Here is a 17,525-nt window from a genome sequence, read left to right as displayed (position 1 = left end):
GATCTCTTTTCAGGTTAATAAGTAATTAGTCGTGCCTGTGTATGTCCTGCCAGAGTTTTTTATTAGTCGCAGGGTGATCTTCAAGTCCCTATTCAAGGTTATCTTTACGTTTTAACTACAGCACAAAAAATCAATCCAGATCTGCAAGTTCAATCACTGTATATAGGTTTCATAAAAACAAAAAAAGTATATGATATAATTTATTTTCAATAACTACTTTGGTTGTTGGTACAGACCCTCAACAATAACAGCGCTGTTACAGTTAAGGGGCAGTTTCTATTATATTAAAGACAGCAAAGGCAGTTCACCAGAATAGATTTTGACATAAAAATTGAAGTTATTATTTTGACACTGAATTCGACCGTCATAATGATTAACTTGTTCTGTCTTGAAAGCCAGATGTTCTGACGTGAATATTAATGAGTTATGAATAAATTATAGCTTCTTTGAAATGAACTAGGTTAGAAAGCATTTCAGGAAAAAGCCTTTGATTAAGTGTAATTTATTTTATGCTATTTATAAATATGTATTTTATTTTTAAGTGCGAAAAATATTACGAAGAATTGGGAATTAAGTATAAAAACAAAATTAAGAAAGAAACAAGTTTTACTGCGACAATTATGATACCTTGGTACAGTGGTTGACGCATGAGCGTAGCACCGATTCGATTCCCGGTGGAGACGAAGAAAAAAAAATGTCTCGGTCTGGCAAGACACAGAAGGCTGATCACCTACTTGTCCCTAAAGAATATCGATCAGTGAAACAGATGTATAATGCATCTGCCCCTTACCCCAGTAGGGGATATGGGACTTCACTAATTTCACACTGCGACAAATATACCTCAATTTGGAACAGACTCGGCCATGCTGTCGGGCTTTAACACCCGGACATCGCTGATTTTCAGTCTGCCCATGTGTTTGTGAAAACTCACTAAGTTTAGATATAAGTATAGAATCCTTTTATTACCACTCTACGATATGAAAGTAATATTTTATTACGAATGTTTTATGGTTTAGACACGGTTTTATTGTAATTTGATATTATTTATACAACAGATAGCAAATAATGAGTATTTTATGCTTTTATATTTCCTTTTATGAATCAACCTCATGCATTAATAAAAAAATGTCTTAAAATAATTCAATATGGATAGTTTAAAATACATATATTTATATTGTAATTAAAAAAAGCAGCTTGATAATCATTCTACCCAATATTGATGTAAAATATTTGTTTTGACTTGTTTCATCTAAAAAATATATTAAGATTTTTTAAATGTAATCTAGTCTCTGGTATTAATAATTATTAATAAGTAGATAACTAACAGTAAAACGTAAAATGATTTATTTTAACATAATTTATTATTATGAATGTAACATCTATATGTCGCAGGCAAATTGTATAATCTCGCCGTTTACAAATGCTCGGCATTTTGTAATACGCTGAGGATTTACTTTTTCCAAAATTCTACAAAAAGACGGTCGCGAGCTGACGGAGCCCCACTTGGTGGGGCTCCTATTTCTGTGTAGTTTTAAAAACACGAACCTAACCTAACCCACCACCTTATCCAAACGAAAAATTTTATGATTACGAATTCTCGACATAATATTATTACAAAATGCCGAGCTTTTGTAAACGGTGAAATAATACAATTTGCCTGCGACATAATATTATATACCATGTTTATGAGCAAATAAAGAATTATGAATTATGAGTAATTTTACATTTCAAAGCAGCTGATGTAAACGGAAAAGTTTTTCATTAAATACGTTTTAGCAAACTATGAAGAATGCATGCTTTGTTCATGTTAGTATCCAATTTTATCGCAACATGAATAAGTAAACAGTTGCCTGCAGCATTATCCATTATTACAATCGTTTATTTTCCTTTCGTATATTATATATTATACGTGCATACTTCAACTGAAAGTCTAGTGTAAAAATAAATGAATATTCATTTGAATAGAATTATCATTTCACCGGTGAAAACCTGGATGATAATAACATCTTTAAGTAGCTGTTAATTTTTAATCAACGTTTCCAGTAGTCTATTAATATATTTTTCTTGTATCTAATATTATCTTGAAAATGAAAAGATAAGTATATCACTAACTTATAAATTGTAACCATACTTCGTAAATTTTTATTGTTTTTACGGTGTCGTATTTTACTACAAATTGATTCAAGTTACAGAGTTTGAATGCATACCAGCCAAGTTACTATAATTATATCGTGATTTATTCTATATAAATTTTAAATCAATACGTGAATTCCCTTTGATCCAAAGTCTCTTTAATATAGTGTACGGAGTCTTACCTTAATCTTAATAATGAAGTTCTTAACACAATTAATTACTATGAGCCGCAAAGATTTAATCTCACTTCACCTGAATGACATTTTACAAAGGTTCGTAACCTAAGATAAAGGTCATCCTTTAATTAATAGTACTTAAGACAATTTGAAAAATATTAACCGAAATGGGTGTTTATTAAATGACCAAAATTGTGTACAGAATATATTTTTTTGTCGATTCGTTAAAATACAATCAGAAATATTTAAATAGGTACTCCTTGCTTTCAAAAGATTTGAATGATATTTTACGTTTAAGGAATATTAATAATGCATGTTATTCTATAACTATTATTTAGCTGTTGAAGATATATTTATAAAAAGTTAGACATAATACACGCCATACTTTAGGCACCTTTAGGAGTGCCAAAAATATAAACTTATATACTATATAGTCAACTAGTAAAAAAAGAAAAAAGAAGTAGGTACAAACAGGGATTACGATTTTTATTAACTGCATGCACATACATTTATATGTTTAAAATCGTACGTAAAATATTGATACAGCTATATTTTTTCCTCGTCTGAATTTACTCGAAAATAACTCAACCAAATTCAAACGGAATCAAAATACATTTCACTTGAAGATATATGTTACAATTTACAAGCTTCAATAAACGTCAGGCAAACAGAAAATCAACCAGAGAAGTACTTCATATCTGAACAGAACGCAATAATAAATCAAACTGAACATTTGGTGCATTATCCATAATATTGAGCGTAATACTGAAGTCAATAAAGTACATATTACACACTGGAACGCAAGCAATAAACAAGACAAAGGGGTATTTGAGCAGGGAACAAAAGCCAGATTTTAGGTCACAGCTTACATTAGAGGTACCTGAAACTCGGGGTAAGCTGTCTTAGATATCTTGCTGCAATATAGTATAGACGTATTGCGTATTATTATTACAGTATATTGCAAATACATCATGAACTAACTTTGTATAATACTAGCTGTACCGCGCGGTTTCACATGCGGTCGATCGCCCAAGCAAAAACAATTATTCCTATAGTTTACGTGTATATGGTATATTTGGCTACAACAATGGCAAATATTATCAAAATCTGTTCAGTGGGTTTCACGTGAGAGCATTGAACGTACATACCTTTCTCTATTTGTATCTAATTTGTAGGACTTGTAGGATAGAATATATCCGTTTGTAAGGATTATTTGATGATAGAACCTCGAGGATGATTGCGTACTATTGTAATTCTGATGCGTTAATTTTAGCAGCGAGAAGATGAAACCTTGAGAATATATTCACGTCTGTTCCGTAATGCTCTATGTTTGTCGCAATACAAATTTACAGTAGGTACTCATATCTCTACCGATAGATTATAGAACCTTTTATAATAGAAATTATTTAAAGCGTTAAAATTGTGCGTATTGGATAAAAGAACATGTATTGATTTCAGTACATAAAAGTCGATTAGCTTTTTATTCCATGCATTAAATAAGGCATTAAACTTTTTATTTTCTCATTTATAAAATTGATAGTGTAATGCATTTGTAAATGAGAATTTTATAGCAAAACCGAGTAATTAATAACTCATCAACACAAACTTTACCTCTAATGTTTAAGCGCTTAGGTAAATGAGAACACTACAATTTTAAGGCACTCTACTAGATAATATAACTTTTATCATTAGCAATTATCATTATTAAAATAGTTATTTTGGATAATATTTTAAATTTGAACATTAAATTCTTTGTTAGCAAATCATTACTTTCAGTTTATTTTGTTTTTTGTGTTTGTTCGTAATCTCGGTAAATAAGCACCTAATATAATTATTATTATGGCTTCGTACAGTGGCTTCGAACCAACTGCCCTAAAATTCATGTCAGTTTAATATTCTATGGCTGGACTATATAAGACGTACATACAGTTCCTAAATAACACAATTGGATAAAAACTTACAATTTATTTTTTTAATGTTCCCGTGGGATTTCCGGGATAAAACCTATCCTATGTGTTAATCCAAGTTACCCTCTATATGTGTGCTAAATTTCATTGTAATCGGTTCAGTAGTTTTTACGTGAAAGAGTAACAAACATCCATACATCCATACATCCATACAAACTTTCGCCTTTATAATAGTATTAAGATTAAGATTAGTTTGAACCTGATCACAGGTTCATATCAATGAACATCATAATTGTACGTCGAATATGTACCTACCTGACTATTCTTAGAAACTTTGAATCTAGATCAATTATTCTCAGATTATATTGAAATCCATCCAGACCATAATAATAATCTAGGTATACATGATATTATGGTATGATATTAGTTTCTACAGAATACATAATAAAATTTAATACTTCAAAACAATATAGAGTAGCCAAGAGTAGCAAATAGGAAGACGCTTCTTCGTTATTTAAAAGCACACTGTATTTAACGCAAATAAATTAAATGGGAGAAAATATGAATTACAAATACGATACAATAAACCCGTTAGAATAAAGATATAAAGAGTGTCTGTAGTGATCATTTTACCTCTAGATACAAATGTTTATGGAAAATACAAGACTTTTTATCAATTAAATTAAAAACATATTATAAAAGCTAATTTTATTTAATTCTAGATAGGGACGCGCTTGACCACAATCTCGCATGATTGAAAGCTAAGATAGAGTAGAAAAACGGGCCTAAGATGGTACGCGCTTCCTTAGTAGTTAGGTAGTAGGTACCACTTCACTCTACGCTTGAAGCTACATTTATGCAAACTAATGTGTTATCATAAAACTAACTATTACACTGGTATTAGAAATCGCGTACCAAACATAAACACCAATATCTCTTTGCCTACATCCATTCTATTTTAATTCATTTCTTCAACCGAATATATCAATAACGGAAAATATATCCTCAAATTCAGGGGAAGAAACATTATGCAAACTCTTCAAGGCACATCAAACTTGGTGACATTGTTATCACAAAAAACACACATTTTAACCCTTTCAGGCTTTCTTGGGTAATCTCAGGGGATTAGAATCGCAAATAGCAGTTATGTAACACGTTCATGCATAAGTCAAGGTGATGATGTACTGAGCTGATGGATGGTTCTCGAATGTTCTGGAATGATAATGGAGTAAGTATTGGAAATCGGTTGTTACGTCTTAGTAAGATTTGTTTTAAATTGGAATACATAATCGAAGTTTATTGAAACATAACGATATACTTTATTAATTATATTGGAATTTTGAAGTGCATTAATGCATTTATTAAATAAATTTGTTTAATAAAAAGGATCACATTGATTCATGAAGTAAATTATTATTTCTGCAAGAAAACAAAACTATTTAATCCATTCACGAAGCCCAGAGCAAAGTGATTGATTTGATATAAGTAATTAGTTACCAATTCAATATTTTTTTATATACCTATTTAGATAACATTATATAAATTAATCAAAAAATCGAGAAATACCTTTAGTATAGGTATTCTTAGTATACCTATTGGAAGATATAAATTCGATACAGAATAACTACAAAAACTTGTATCGGGGTTAAGGAGTATGGTCCACATCTTTTTCTTGAATAAGGGTAGAATAGGATCGTAAGCCCATTAATATTCCCTGCAGGCTTTCGCCTCCTTTGAGAAAATTAGGCTTTCGATAACACAATACGAGTTAGTTAATTCTTGTTCCGTTTAGTTTCCATATCTCAAAGTTTACGGGTTCCAAAAATAGTGTTATCTTGTTTAGAGAATATCATAGGCATAGGCATAGGCAGATCTATTTTGAAATTTAATAACATCAACAAAATAATATTTATCATATTTATTTTTATTTCAAAAGTTTCCTCGAAATTATTAGAAACTTTTTTATTTAATGTTATTCATATACGATAAGAATATTCAATCTTTTTATCAACGAAAAACATTTTGCTATTATGAACTTAAAAATAAATGAATGAATGAGAACTTTATTGTACACACCAAATTACAGACATATACATAAAAATATGGAATACACATAAATTGCACAATGGGCGACCTTATGGCTACAGAGCCATCTCTTCCAGGTAACCCAATCAAGGAAATCAATGACAAAAATAACGAATACAGGTAGGTGGTGTATACTGAAGCACTGAAGCAATAAAGAGATAAAAAAATTAAATATATAATTAAAAGATAATATACATTTTGCAACATAATTATTATAATATAATGTATACATAATATTATATTATAATAATTATAACAAAATAAATACAGATAGGAGAAAAAACATAAATATATATAGATTTCTAAAAACTTTTCCTGTTATGCAAATTGTAGCGTGTTTTTATTCTAAGATCTTATTATAATTATTACATCATGCTATCAATAAATAATTACCATAATCAAACCGAACATCGAACTTAAATAAAATACACAGGGAAAATCTTCCTTTGGATTACCATTTTCCTTAAATATTTAAATGAAATCTCAAGCATATATAACGCAAAGCATTTACACATTAAACAAGACTCAACGCTTCTAAGTTCTAGCTCATTACCGCAATTAGACTGGAGTGCAGTTCCATGTCTTAATGAATCAGACGTTAATCAGGAAATCTTATATTACAACTAGCTATATTGGCACATCACTTGTGTATCGTTAATACCTCTCTATCGCTTTTTAGATTAGGTACTCTGAATTCGTAAGTTGTGTGTAACATTAATGACAATGATTGGGCTACCAAGTGATAAACGAAAACTATTTTAAAAGAAACTACGACATTGGGGCCTTCAAGAAAAGAGCTTATTTGTCCATAAAAGGCCGGCAAAGCACTTGTAACACTAGTGTTACAAGTGTTTATGGGCGGTGGTGACCACTTAACATCAGGTGGCCCACCGGCTCCTTTGCTTGCTCTAACATAAAAAAACGACTAGTTCCGACTATAAAATATTCTAGTTAAATTTACTTACAACATACATCCTTGGAAATCGATAAACATCTTGATCGTGTTCGGTACAAAGTTATCACTGGAAACTGGGATGACTAGGAACATTACTATTGCATTCACCACTACGGTACGTAACCTTAAAATCAAGATAGATCAAAGCATAGCTATAACATATACAAACTTATACGAAATAAGTTTTCTCTGATCTGAATACATATGTTTACTGTATACTTGGAAATGGAAATCAAACTACAAGGACACGAAAAAGCCAGCGTAAAATATAATTTACATTCAAGTAAAATCGTTTACCGATAACGTACAGTAACGACGTCCTTTAAAGAGAATCTCCGAGGTTGGCATTCGAGCCGTCTTTATAAAAAGAAAACGTGGCTCAGCGATCTATTTAATAGCTCCCTTTTAGCTTTCATTCAATTACCGTCTTCTATTTGATTTATAATTAAATTTTGTTACGAATTTTTTGTCACGTTTGTTGGGAATTAACAATCTGTCCGTTTTAACGTAAACGCGTTAATTGTATTATTAAAAATGGGCACTACAATATTATAATATATTCTATAAGGCAAGTAAAACTTATTAAAATTTGTAAATTTCACCGTTTTTCTTTTATAGATAGTCTAAAAGCCATTGACGACATGGCTACGACGCTTGCTACGTATCTAAGCAGTTGATATACAAATGTCCAAATTGGCGACGTTGCCAAATCGTTCGCCAAGTGAGTTAGGTACCATCTTGGGTACCATACGTTTCAATGTAAATTCCTTGGACACGTCGACCAGCGACGTTGCCATGGTGTCCTAACACGTCCTAATGAGCCAGAGTTCTAACTCCTGAATAATGACAATTGTCTGTAACTTAAAAAATGCAATAAAAATGCTGACATATAATATAATAATAATACAACTTTGACATGTTCGACTTTTATATCATCCATTAGGGTAATTATTTCGAAAAATGTTTCGAAAATTTATGAACTTCACTCCAGATAATCGCATAATATTAGAATTACAATTACAATATAATAATTTCATTTAAGAGTAGAAGAGCACTCATATTTCTTACAACATAACAAATATCTACGCCTTAATTTTATAGGATTTACTTCAAGTCTCCAATTACCAACGCTCTCAAATTTCGAACATAATTAAGACTTGGCCAAAAAAAAAGCGTTCCACGCGAAAAATATTAAACATGTTAAAAAGTAACCGAAAAGAGACATGGGTTTAACTGACCTGTTTTGAAAGGTCGAGTGATACTAAAGCCCCTAATATTAAATTTACCTGCACTAGCATTGAAAGTGTTGTTCTTGCTATACCATTTTTAATTATAATACTAAGAGAAATCTAGATTGTGATACGCCCATTATACACTGGAAAATAATAATAAAAGCAAAGATGAAAATTGCAATCTCCGAAATAGCATCTTGTATTAGCATTTTATTGTTTCCCATTTCTATTGTTTAATCGAATGAAATTCATGTTTATGTTATTTAGTTTATGTTGTTTAATTGGATATTGTATTCAGATAATTAAATTAACACATCTTATATGTCATTTCGTCATAGACAAAATGTGAAAATACTCTAATTATTATCTCAAAAGCTTTTATTCCTTACGCCTTTATTACTTAAGTTTATTAGTGCATTTGTTGAATAAGGAAATATCAATCAATCAAGTAGAAAAACAAAATAAGAAAGAGCCAATCTTTACTGTTTTATTATTTGAAAGTTTTTTACCACAGAGCTCGACCAATTTAACAAAATGTTTTACCGATAGAAATCTACCTCTTTATCGAGAAACAGGCTTTTTTATATTCTTTTTAATACTAGGTAGGTTTTTAATACTAAGACCCCTTTTTTTTTTTTAAGTGGGGAAATCTTGCATAGATACCCACGGCCTCCGGGGAAGGGGCCGTGGTTTATGTCGGATTCCTACCGACCAAAACCCCACTGTGTTCCGTCAAGCCGCATCAACGACGGGGCCACGGGTATGGTAGAATTCTTCCGTGACCCCATCAGCGGCTGAATACTAAGACCCCTGGACATGCATTAACGATTTTACAAGTTATTCTTCATTTTAAATTTAGGCTACTATTCGCACAAAATAATAAATTATTTATGTATTACCAGCGCCTTTGAAATATTCAAACAACGATTCAATAGCTATAAATTTTAGAAATAGGTCAATGTGTGACTACATTATTAAACTTTTACGACGATATTTCACATGTTCGGATTTCTATATTTTAAAATGTATTCAAACTGAAAATATATGCTATTCTTTGAATACATTATGTTACTGCGAATTTTATATGAAAACGTATTATGTAACGTATTCTTATGTTTGTTTTTGATGCGAAATTTATGGAACTCATGGAAATTTAAGGCTTAGTGGCGATTTAAATTTATTTAAGCCGTTCTATTAATTCTGTTATCTCAATCAACCTGTGACCACGCTTGCTGATAAGTTCTCGATATAATAAATAATTGAATTATAAATGCCCTTTACTCATGTTTTCCAGGGAGGACATACAATTTAATAAAATATTGTAGAATTGTAAAAATTCTACAATATTTCGATGTATAAATGATCGGTAGGTACAGATTTTAATGATACTTGGCAGTTATCTAGCTTACTAGAGGTCCGCCCCGGCTTCGCTCGTGGTACATATTTCGCAATAAAATGTCCTTTCTCGGGTATCAAAATATCTCCATACCAAATTACATGCAAATTGGTTCATTAGTTCAGGCGTGATTGAGTAACAGACAGACAGACAGAGTTACTTTCGCATTTATAATATTAGTATGGATGTACCAGAATAATTACGCAGTGCGATCATCCGCGGGTAAACCACACACCACAACTAGTATATTTTCAGTATGGTACACTAATATAATATTACAATATTATTACAATTATAAGTGTAATCTAATTAAATTCGAAAACTAATAATCTTTTATTAAGATTATTAATTAGCACAAATTTTAAATTAAATATAGGCAATATATTATTACGTAGGCGACTCAAATATCATCTGAAAGTTAATTTCTCTTATCTAATAAAGTTACACACCATATCGTTATTGAAAGCCCACGCTTTGAAACTTCAAAAGTGTCTAGAAATTTCCTTATTCCGACAATACCTTTTTAGATTGTATAATATATTTCGATACAAAGCAATTCCACATTTCAATAAAAGGAATCGTTTTTATAAAGTAAAAATGCATATGCAGCTTAGATTATATTGTACTAGGTTTCCGCCCGCGGCTTCGCCCGCGCAGTCAAAGAAAAACCCGCATAGTTCCCGTTCCCGTGGGATTTCCCTGATTGAGTCATTTTCCCGGGATAAAAAGTAGCCTATGTCCTTTCTCGGGTATCAAAATATCTCCATACCAAATTTCATGAAAATTGGTTCAGTAGTTTAGGCGTGATTGAGTAACAGACAGACAGACAGATGTACTTTCGCATTTATAATATTAGTATGGATATAGACCGGAATATCTGCTGCTGGTTAGCAAATGCCTTTGATATTATGGTATGCGAAATCAAGATTTGGTTCACTAATACCTAGCTATGTTTTAAATTTAATTCAACACATCTATATATTATAGAGCTGAAAAGTTTGTTTGTTTGCTTGAACGCGCAAATCAGGAACCACGGTTCTGATTTGCAAATTTTTTTACTGTTAGATAGCCATTTATCAGGGAAGGCTATATATTATAGCCTTTATTATAATATCATAATAATTATATCAATGGGAGCGGAGCAATGCGGGTAAAACCGCGGGCCATAGCTAGTATATTATACATTCGTAATGTCTTATTTCTGTAAATAATCTAAGTGCTCGATAAACAATAAAGATGTAGTTTAGTAGAGAAGATATTTAAACTCTCGCGTATACTTTAATAAAAATGCATTGAGATATATTCTGCTGCATCTGATATAGCCGTATTCTATCTGCATTTGAATGTTTCATATAAAGTGCATTATTGCTTTGACAAAATAATTTGATTCTGAGTAAAAATGCTGTTTAAAAATGATAGTGTATTCTTGTATAAGAGCTTTCTTATATTATGTGTCATAACGTATTTATGTAGAAATAAATAATTAACAGGTCACATACCTATACGTTACTAATATAGGTAATAAGGGATTGAATAATTGTGTTGTTCAAATAATTTGTGTGTTTCTTTTATGTATATTTCACTATTAATCGCATTGTAAATAAAACCGGCCAAGTGCGAGTCGGGCTCGCGCACAAAGGGTTCCGTAGCAGCAAATATAATAAATTACAGTTAAATCAACCTATCTCAAAAACTATAAGAGATACTTTGATCAAACCAAAAATCGTTGAAAGAGTTAATTAGCATGCATCACCTCTATTTTTTTTAGAATTTTATACCCCGTAGTTATAAAAATAGAGGGGGGGGGACATACTTTTTACGACTTTGAGAGCTGATATCTCAAAAACCGTTCACTTTAAGAAAAATGTTTTTTAGAAAACTTTATATCATTTTAAAAGACCTTTCCATTGATACCCCACACGGGTATGTACATCGAAAAAAAAAATTTCATCCCTCAGTTACATGTATGGGGGGCCCCACCCCCAATTCTTTTTTTTACTATTTAGTGTCATATTTTTGTAGCGGTTCATACAACACATATTCCCATCAAATTTCATCACTGTAGTACTTATAGTTTCCGAGTAAATCGGCTGTGACAGACGGACAGACGGACAGACGGACAGACGGACATGACGAAACTATAAGGGTTCCGTTTTTGCCATTTTGGCTACGGAACCCTAAAAAGCGGTGGCACACATATTATTATGTAGATTTGTATATGTTGCGTAAATAATTCAAAAATCATTTGAATTTCTGAATGAGCTTTTTCGATAATATTTTATTTATTTTCTGTTTGATTGCATGCTAAAGTTTGGTTTGAAAATAAGTATTAATAAGTTATTTTTACCTATTAGAAAGGTATAATAAACTCGCATATTACATATTATTTTAATTTAATTGATAAGTGAACAATTATTTTTTTCAATCCATTTTTTTTAGTAGCAAACATAATAATACACAATTACCATAAATACAAAAGTAAAATAAAAATACTCACATTGTACAACAAAATAAACATTCACGCTATAATCACAGTATCACGGTTCACTGTATAAAGCGGCTAAATTAAATGCTCTAATTTAAACACGTTCCACTGCACTCCACACTCGCGAAATGAGTCTTGTAACGGTCCGGGTAATACTATAGTCCTGCTATCCGTCCGAGAGGCTGCGTGGTACTGAGCGATCTACGCGAAGTCTGTACGCGCAGGCTGACTAAACATGGAAACAGAACTTTATTTGTATCATGAGGTGTGAGGGTTTGGAGGCTTTTCATGGATCAAATGTTTGGTATGGTATTTAGTTCGTTGGTAAGGTATTTACGGCTCGCTGGTGTCGAATTTTATTTTTAAATACAAAATTATATTTTCAAAATTTAACATTATGTATTTAATTTGCTGTTTAGGTGATTTGGTTTGCTTACAGTTCGTACTATATTAGAGCTGTTGCGTTACTTATCAAGTGTCCTGGCTTGTATCCCACATAAGAAAGTACATGTCAGTCCATATAGATAAGCAATTAAGCAGTTAATCACATACATATTTGATTAAGAAAAATAAACAAATCAAGAAATTTAACAAATGTGATTTGCATCTGTTTTGTACCAAGAGGACGCAGACTATCAAAAAGTTCTCCTAATCTACAATCAATACTACTAATTATTTGAAATTATTATTAACTCATTGTTACTACATTATTTTACTTACAGAAAAGTATAGGTTATGAGCAAAGATGTCTTTATTGAAGTCTTTGGTTATGAGTGCTAAAATTTTATAATTGGAATTTGGTCTCTGCAAAAAAACAGCCAATATCGTTGAAACGAACTGTCAGCCTGATAAACTCCAATTTTACCAAAAAACATTAATAAATCCAAGTACCAGTATAACCACTCAACCGAAAAGATTTATAAAGTGACCCAAATGATATTACATAGTTGATCAAGCCGACACATAAAAGTTTCTTCAAGTCCCTCTTTACCGCGTCTCGTAAAATGATATAGGCTGAAAACTTTAAAGTTTGTTAGAAAATTTCCAAATGAAGTTTGAAAGACGAGCGTATATATTAAATTCATATTTTCCAAGAAAAAAATATCACAAAATCGGGTTTGAAAGTAAGTAATTTTCTGTGTGATTTTGATTAGATAACAACCTATGGAAATAATGTTAATGATTAAATAATACTGTACCTTACGCATAAACTAAAAGAGCCGCTAAATATAAATAAATATTTCAAGACGATTTTCATATACGGCACGATCTGATCCCATACTAAGCTTTCGCTTGTGTTATGGAAACCAGATGACTGATACATACATAATGTACATACGTAATGTACATACGTAATGTACATGATGATACATTTATAATTTTAAATAAATACTTCAATAGATAATTAACAATAACAAAACATTTATTTGTATAATATTTATTTATTTATTTATTTATTTATTTATTTGTATGGCTCCCTTTATTTTGTCCATATGAAATTTAAATAAAGTTAAGGATAGAAAAAAGATATCATACAGAGCTCGCAAAATGTTCAAATAATTGAGACCCAGCTGGCCTGGTATAAAAATACTAAAAAGTCGTTTAGTAACTTCCATACATAATCTCTAAGAAATAAAAATGTGTTCGTTCTTTATTCCGATTTCCCGCTAAAGAATTTTCACAATTTGCAAAAGTTGTGAAATTAGTTTTGTCCAGAACATGAGCGAATTCTACTTAAAAGTTGAAGTAACATTTTAACATTACAACCTACGCTCGTTTATTACAAAATAAAATACTCCATCTTATTTCTAGAAATAAATTTATAAATAAGAAAAATATTTCAAGTACTTATTGCAGTAAATTTTACAACCATCAAGTTTATTCATTATCCACTACCATTTTACATCTCTATAACAACTATTTTTAATTCCGCTACCATTTGAAAGTCATAAAATGAAAGAATCTCAGATTGAAGTACTGTCAGTTAAATCTATGAGCGTAATATCAACTAAACATTGTAATTTCTTAGGGATAAAAGTCATCAAAGTGGCCTACTTAACTTTAGTGCAGTTGGCAAGTTTCCTTACTTCAAAATGGACTTAATTATGCTAAGTATTGTTCAGATTTATACAGTTTTGTTGAAAACAATTGCATAACGTTCAACTGATTCCTATTTATGGAAACATAAACAATGCCTCTCTTGCTATACCTATTTACAAAACAAGTCAATAACTGCGTTAAAAACAACCGACTTCAAACTTGCACTTGCAACATTTACAAATACAGACAAAAATGCTCATAAAATAAAAACTACTGGGCCTATCCAAATAAAATTTTTATGGGACCAATTCGACACCATCCCGCATCGAACAAAAAAAGAATCACGTAAATCGGTTCAGAAACCACGGAGTAATCGGTGTACATACATAAAAAAAAAGAAAAAAAAAACATACCGGCCGAATTGATTAATAATGTCCTATAATATTTATTTATTTATTTATTTATTTATTGATAACCTCCTCCTTTTTTTTGAAGTCGGTTAATGAACTTGGATAAGAACTTCATTATGAAATGCTCATTTCTGTAACATATTGTAGGTTATGTAAAATACCTTTTCGTCGAATAGAACGTCACAATACATCTTGCTTAATCGTTGTTAGTAGTGTTGTTTTTTTATTAGTTTAATGTAATCTTGTACAAAATATATGCGAGATAATAAAAAACTTTCAGCCACATTCAGGATGACTTTTTAGTTTTCTGCCACATCTTCTACTTGCTTGTAAAAAGGTTCGCTTCGATGAACGACCGTCCTGAAAATTAGAAAATAAATATGAATTATCAGCCTTACCAAACTTACCTTACCAGCTAAGTCAACACGATCAAAAGATAATACCTATTATTAAATACATTTAATATAACCCGTTATCAATGTAATAATATAATAATATTGTTATTTTATGTTGCAGAAAACCAATCAATTTTAATTCACCGTGATCCTGGATCTTACAGCAAAACATGACCAGGCATGTGAAACATCTATTCGCTTCATAAAAAGCATTAAACAGAATAATTAAAAGCAGTATTAATATACAAAGGCAATCAATTTTATTATAAATACTAGATATATGCGCAGTAAAAACACAACATGCAAACGATAAACCGAGACAATAATTCATTCCGTTATAACTTCCCGTTTCTTATGTTGATAATAAATTCCCTTACGAATAAAACCGATAAGTTAATTTAATATTCGAACGAATTTCATAGATAAATGAGGTTATTTCTGTTATTAATACAGGACGAAGTTTGTAGTCCCTTGTGTGAACGATGGTGCAAATTTAGCAATACGCGATCTTTACTCAAACGTGCCAACATATACTAATGTTTAAGATATTGCTTAGTAGAATGTAATATTTTATTATAGTAGAGAATTCATTATGTATACCTACTTATAATAATATTATAGAGCTGAAGAGTTAGGTTGTTTGTTTGAACGCGCTAATCTCAGGAACTGGTCCGATTTGAAAAATTCTTTCGGTGAGATAACCCATTTATCGAGGAAGGTTATAATATATCAACACGCTAAGACCAACAGGAGCGGAGCAATGCGGGTGAAACCGCGCGGCACAGCTAGTTAGTTATAAAATACATACTACCATAACTAACCATTTGTTGTTAAAATCCTGATATAATATAATATGTATTTATTGTATAGCTTCGAATAAAGTGAATGATAATCGTATTAAAATTAATTTTCATCATATTATTTATATGTTACAATAAATAAAGTGTAAAGTTGTAAAGCTAGTTACAATACTAAAATTAGACACCGCCGCTTTACAATAATTCACTCATGTATTTTTATGAATATAATTTTATACAAACGCTCACAATAATGAATACAACAAAAAAGGAATCACTAATTTCTTGCAGTCATCCTCGAGTTATTAATTTTTATTTATCTATAATATAATAGAACCTCGCTACGGCTCTACTTTTGTTAAAATAATCTATTAGTATTCTGAAATTTTTATTTCATACAAAACTATTTACAACGTTACTGACATGAAAAGATATTTGGTTTAATCCAATTGCTTTAATACAATGAAAGTCTTTTTTATATTATTGGAAGGCAAAGAAGCAGACGCAAAACCCGATGTTAATGGCAAAGTGCGTCGCCCATAGACATCCATAACATACGTTATGGGTGTTGCCTACCATAGAGGGTAAGTCTAGGACTTTTTCACGTACCTACTAATAATTATATAAAGTATACAAGATAATTGAACCAATTTAGATTTTGACCATTTCACAATTAAAAGTTGTGTTAATAATCAATTGTCAACTTATTATAAAAACATATTTACAAGCATACAAGCTAGTTTATCAAAAGCTCATAATTTACCATGCGCCAATCGCAGACACTGCAGTTGACGTCAATAAGGCTTTGAAGCGTGTCACGTGGTAACAGTGTTGACGTGAAACTTTCTTGCAAAGGACGCTTCTGTGTAGTATGCGTAAACTTTGAATGAAGTCATAACTGAAATATCTTAGAGCCATATCTATTAGATGTTAAACATGCAACATGATACGTACCTACTATATTACATTATTATTATTTTACTAGCTTTCCGCCCGTGGCTTCGCTGGAGTAGTCTGAGGAAAACGTGCATAATTCCCACTCTCGTGGGATTTACAAGGCAAAAATGTACCCTATGTCCTTTATCAGCTCTCGAACTATATTTGTACCAAATATCTTCCAAATCGGTTCTATCGTTTAGGCGTGAAGAGACAGATAGACAGTTTCGTATTATTGAGTGAGGCTTACTATCAAACATAAACTCGCCACATAATTAAATCTCCAATCTCTTATACCGAATACAGTCACAACAACACGAAAGGATAAAAAACCATTAAGAAAACTGCGTTAAAAATGTCCGACACAGATGTATTTAATAAGTTCCATTCAAGCGATCGTGTTTTACAAAGAAAACCGAGTACAATAGAGCATTGTTTTTCCTAATGTTCCCATATATCGTAGTCCCTGTTTGACCCGCACAAAGAGGTCTAAATGAAAAAGTATTTATTATGTATTCTTGTCCCATTCAAGTTTCATAATGTTGTTTGTGTCACAACATGTTAACGTTCTTAATGTG

General features: G+C 31.1%; 1 protein-coding gene across 1 annotated transcript in view; it reads right to left on the bottom strand.

Annotated features, from left to right (window-relative positions):
- dpr18 (defective proboscis extension response 18) overlaps positions 1 to 12,552 on the bottom strand; it is a 29,927-nt gene extending 17,375 nt beyond the window's left edge. Inside the window, exon 1 of the mRNA XM_089707263.1 lies at positions 12,382 to 12,552. The gene's annotated coding sequence lies outside the window, so the exon portion shown is untranslated. The remainder of the gene's footprint in view (positions 1 to 12,381) is intronic.
- Between the last annotated feature and the right edge of the window lie 4,973 nt (positions 12,553 to 17,525).

This window comes from Colias philodice, chromosome 19 (assembly GCF_061535455.1).
Source record: "Colias philodice isolate Cphi_HAF_F1 chromosome 19, ilColPhil1 Martin Lab GWU primary, whole genome shotgun sequence".
Lineage (NCBI taxonomy): Eukaryota > Metazoa > Arthropoda > Insecta > Lepidoptera > Pieridae > Colias > Colias philodice.
Note: the sequence above shows the minus strand (reverse complement) of the source record. Positions and strands in the feature narration are given on the sequence as shown.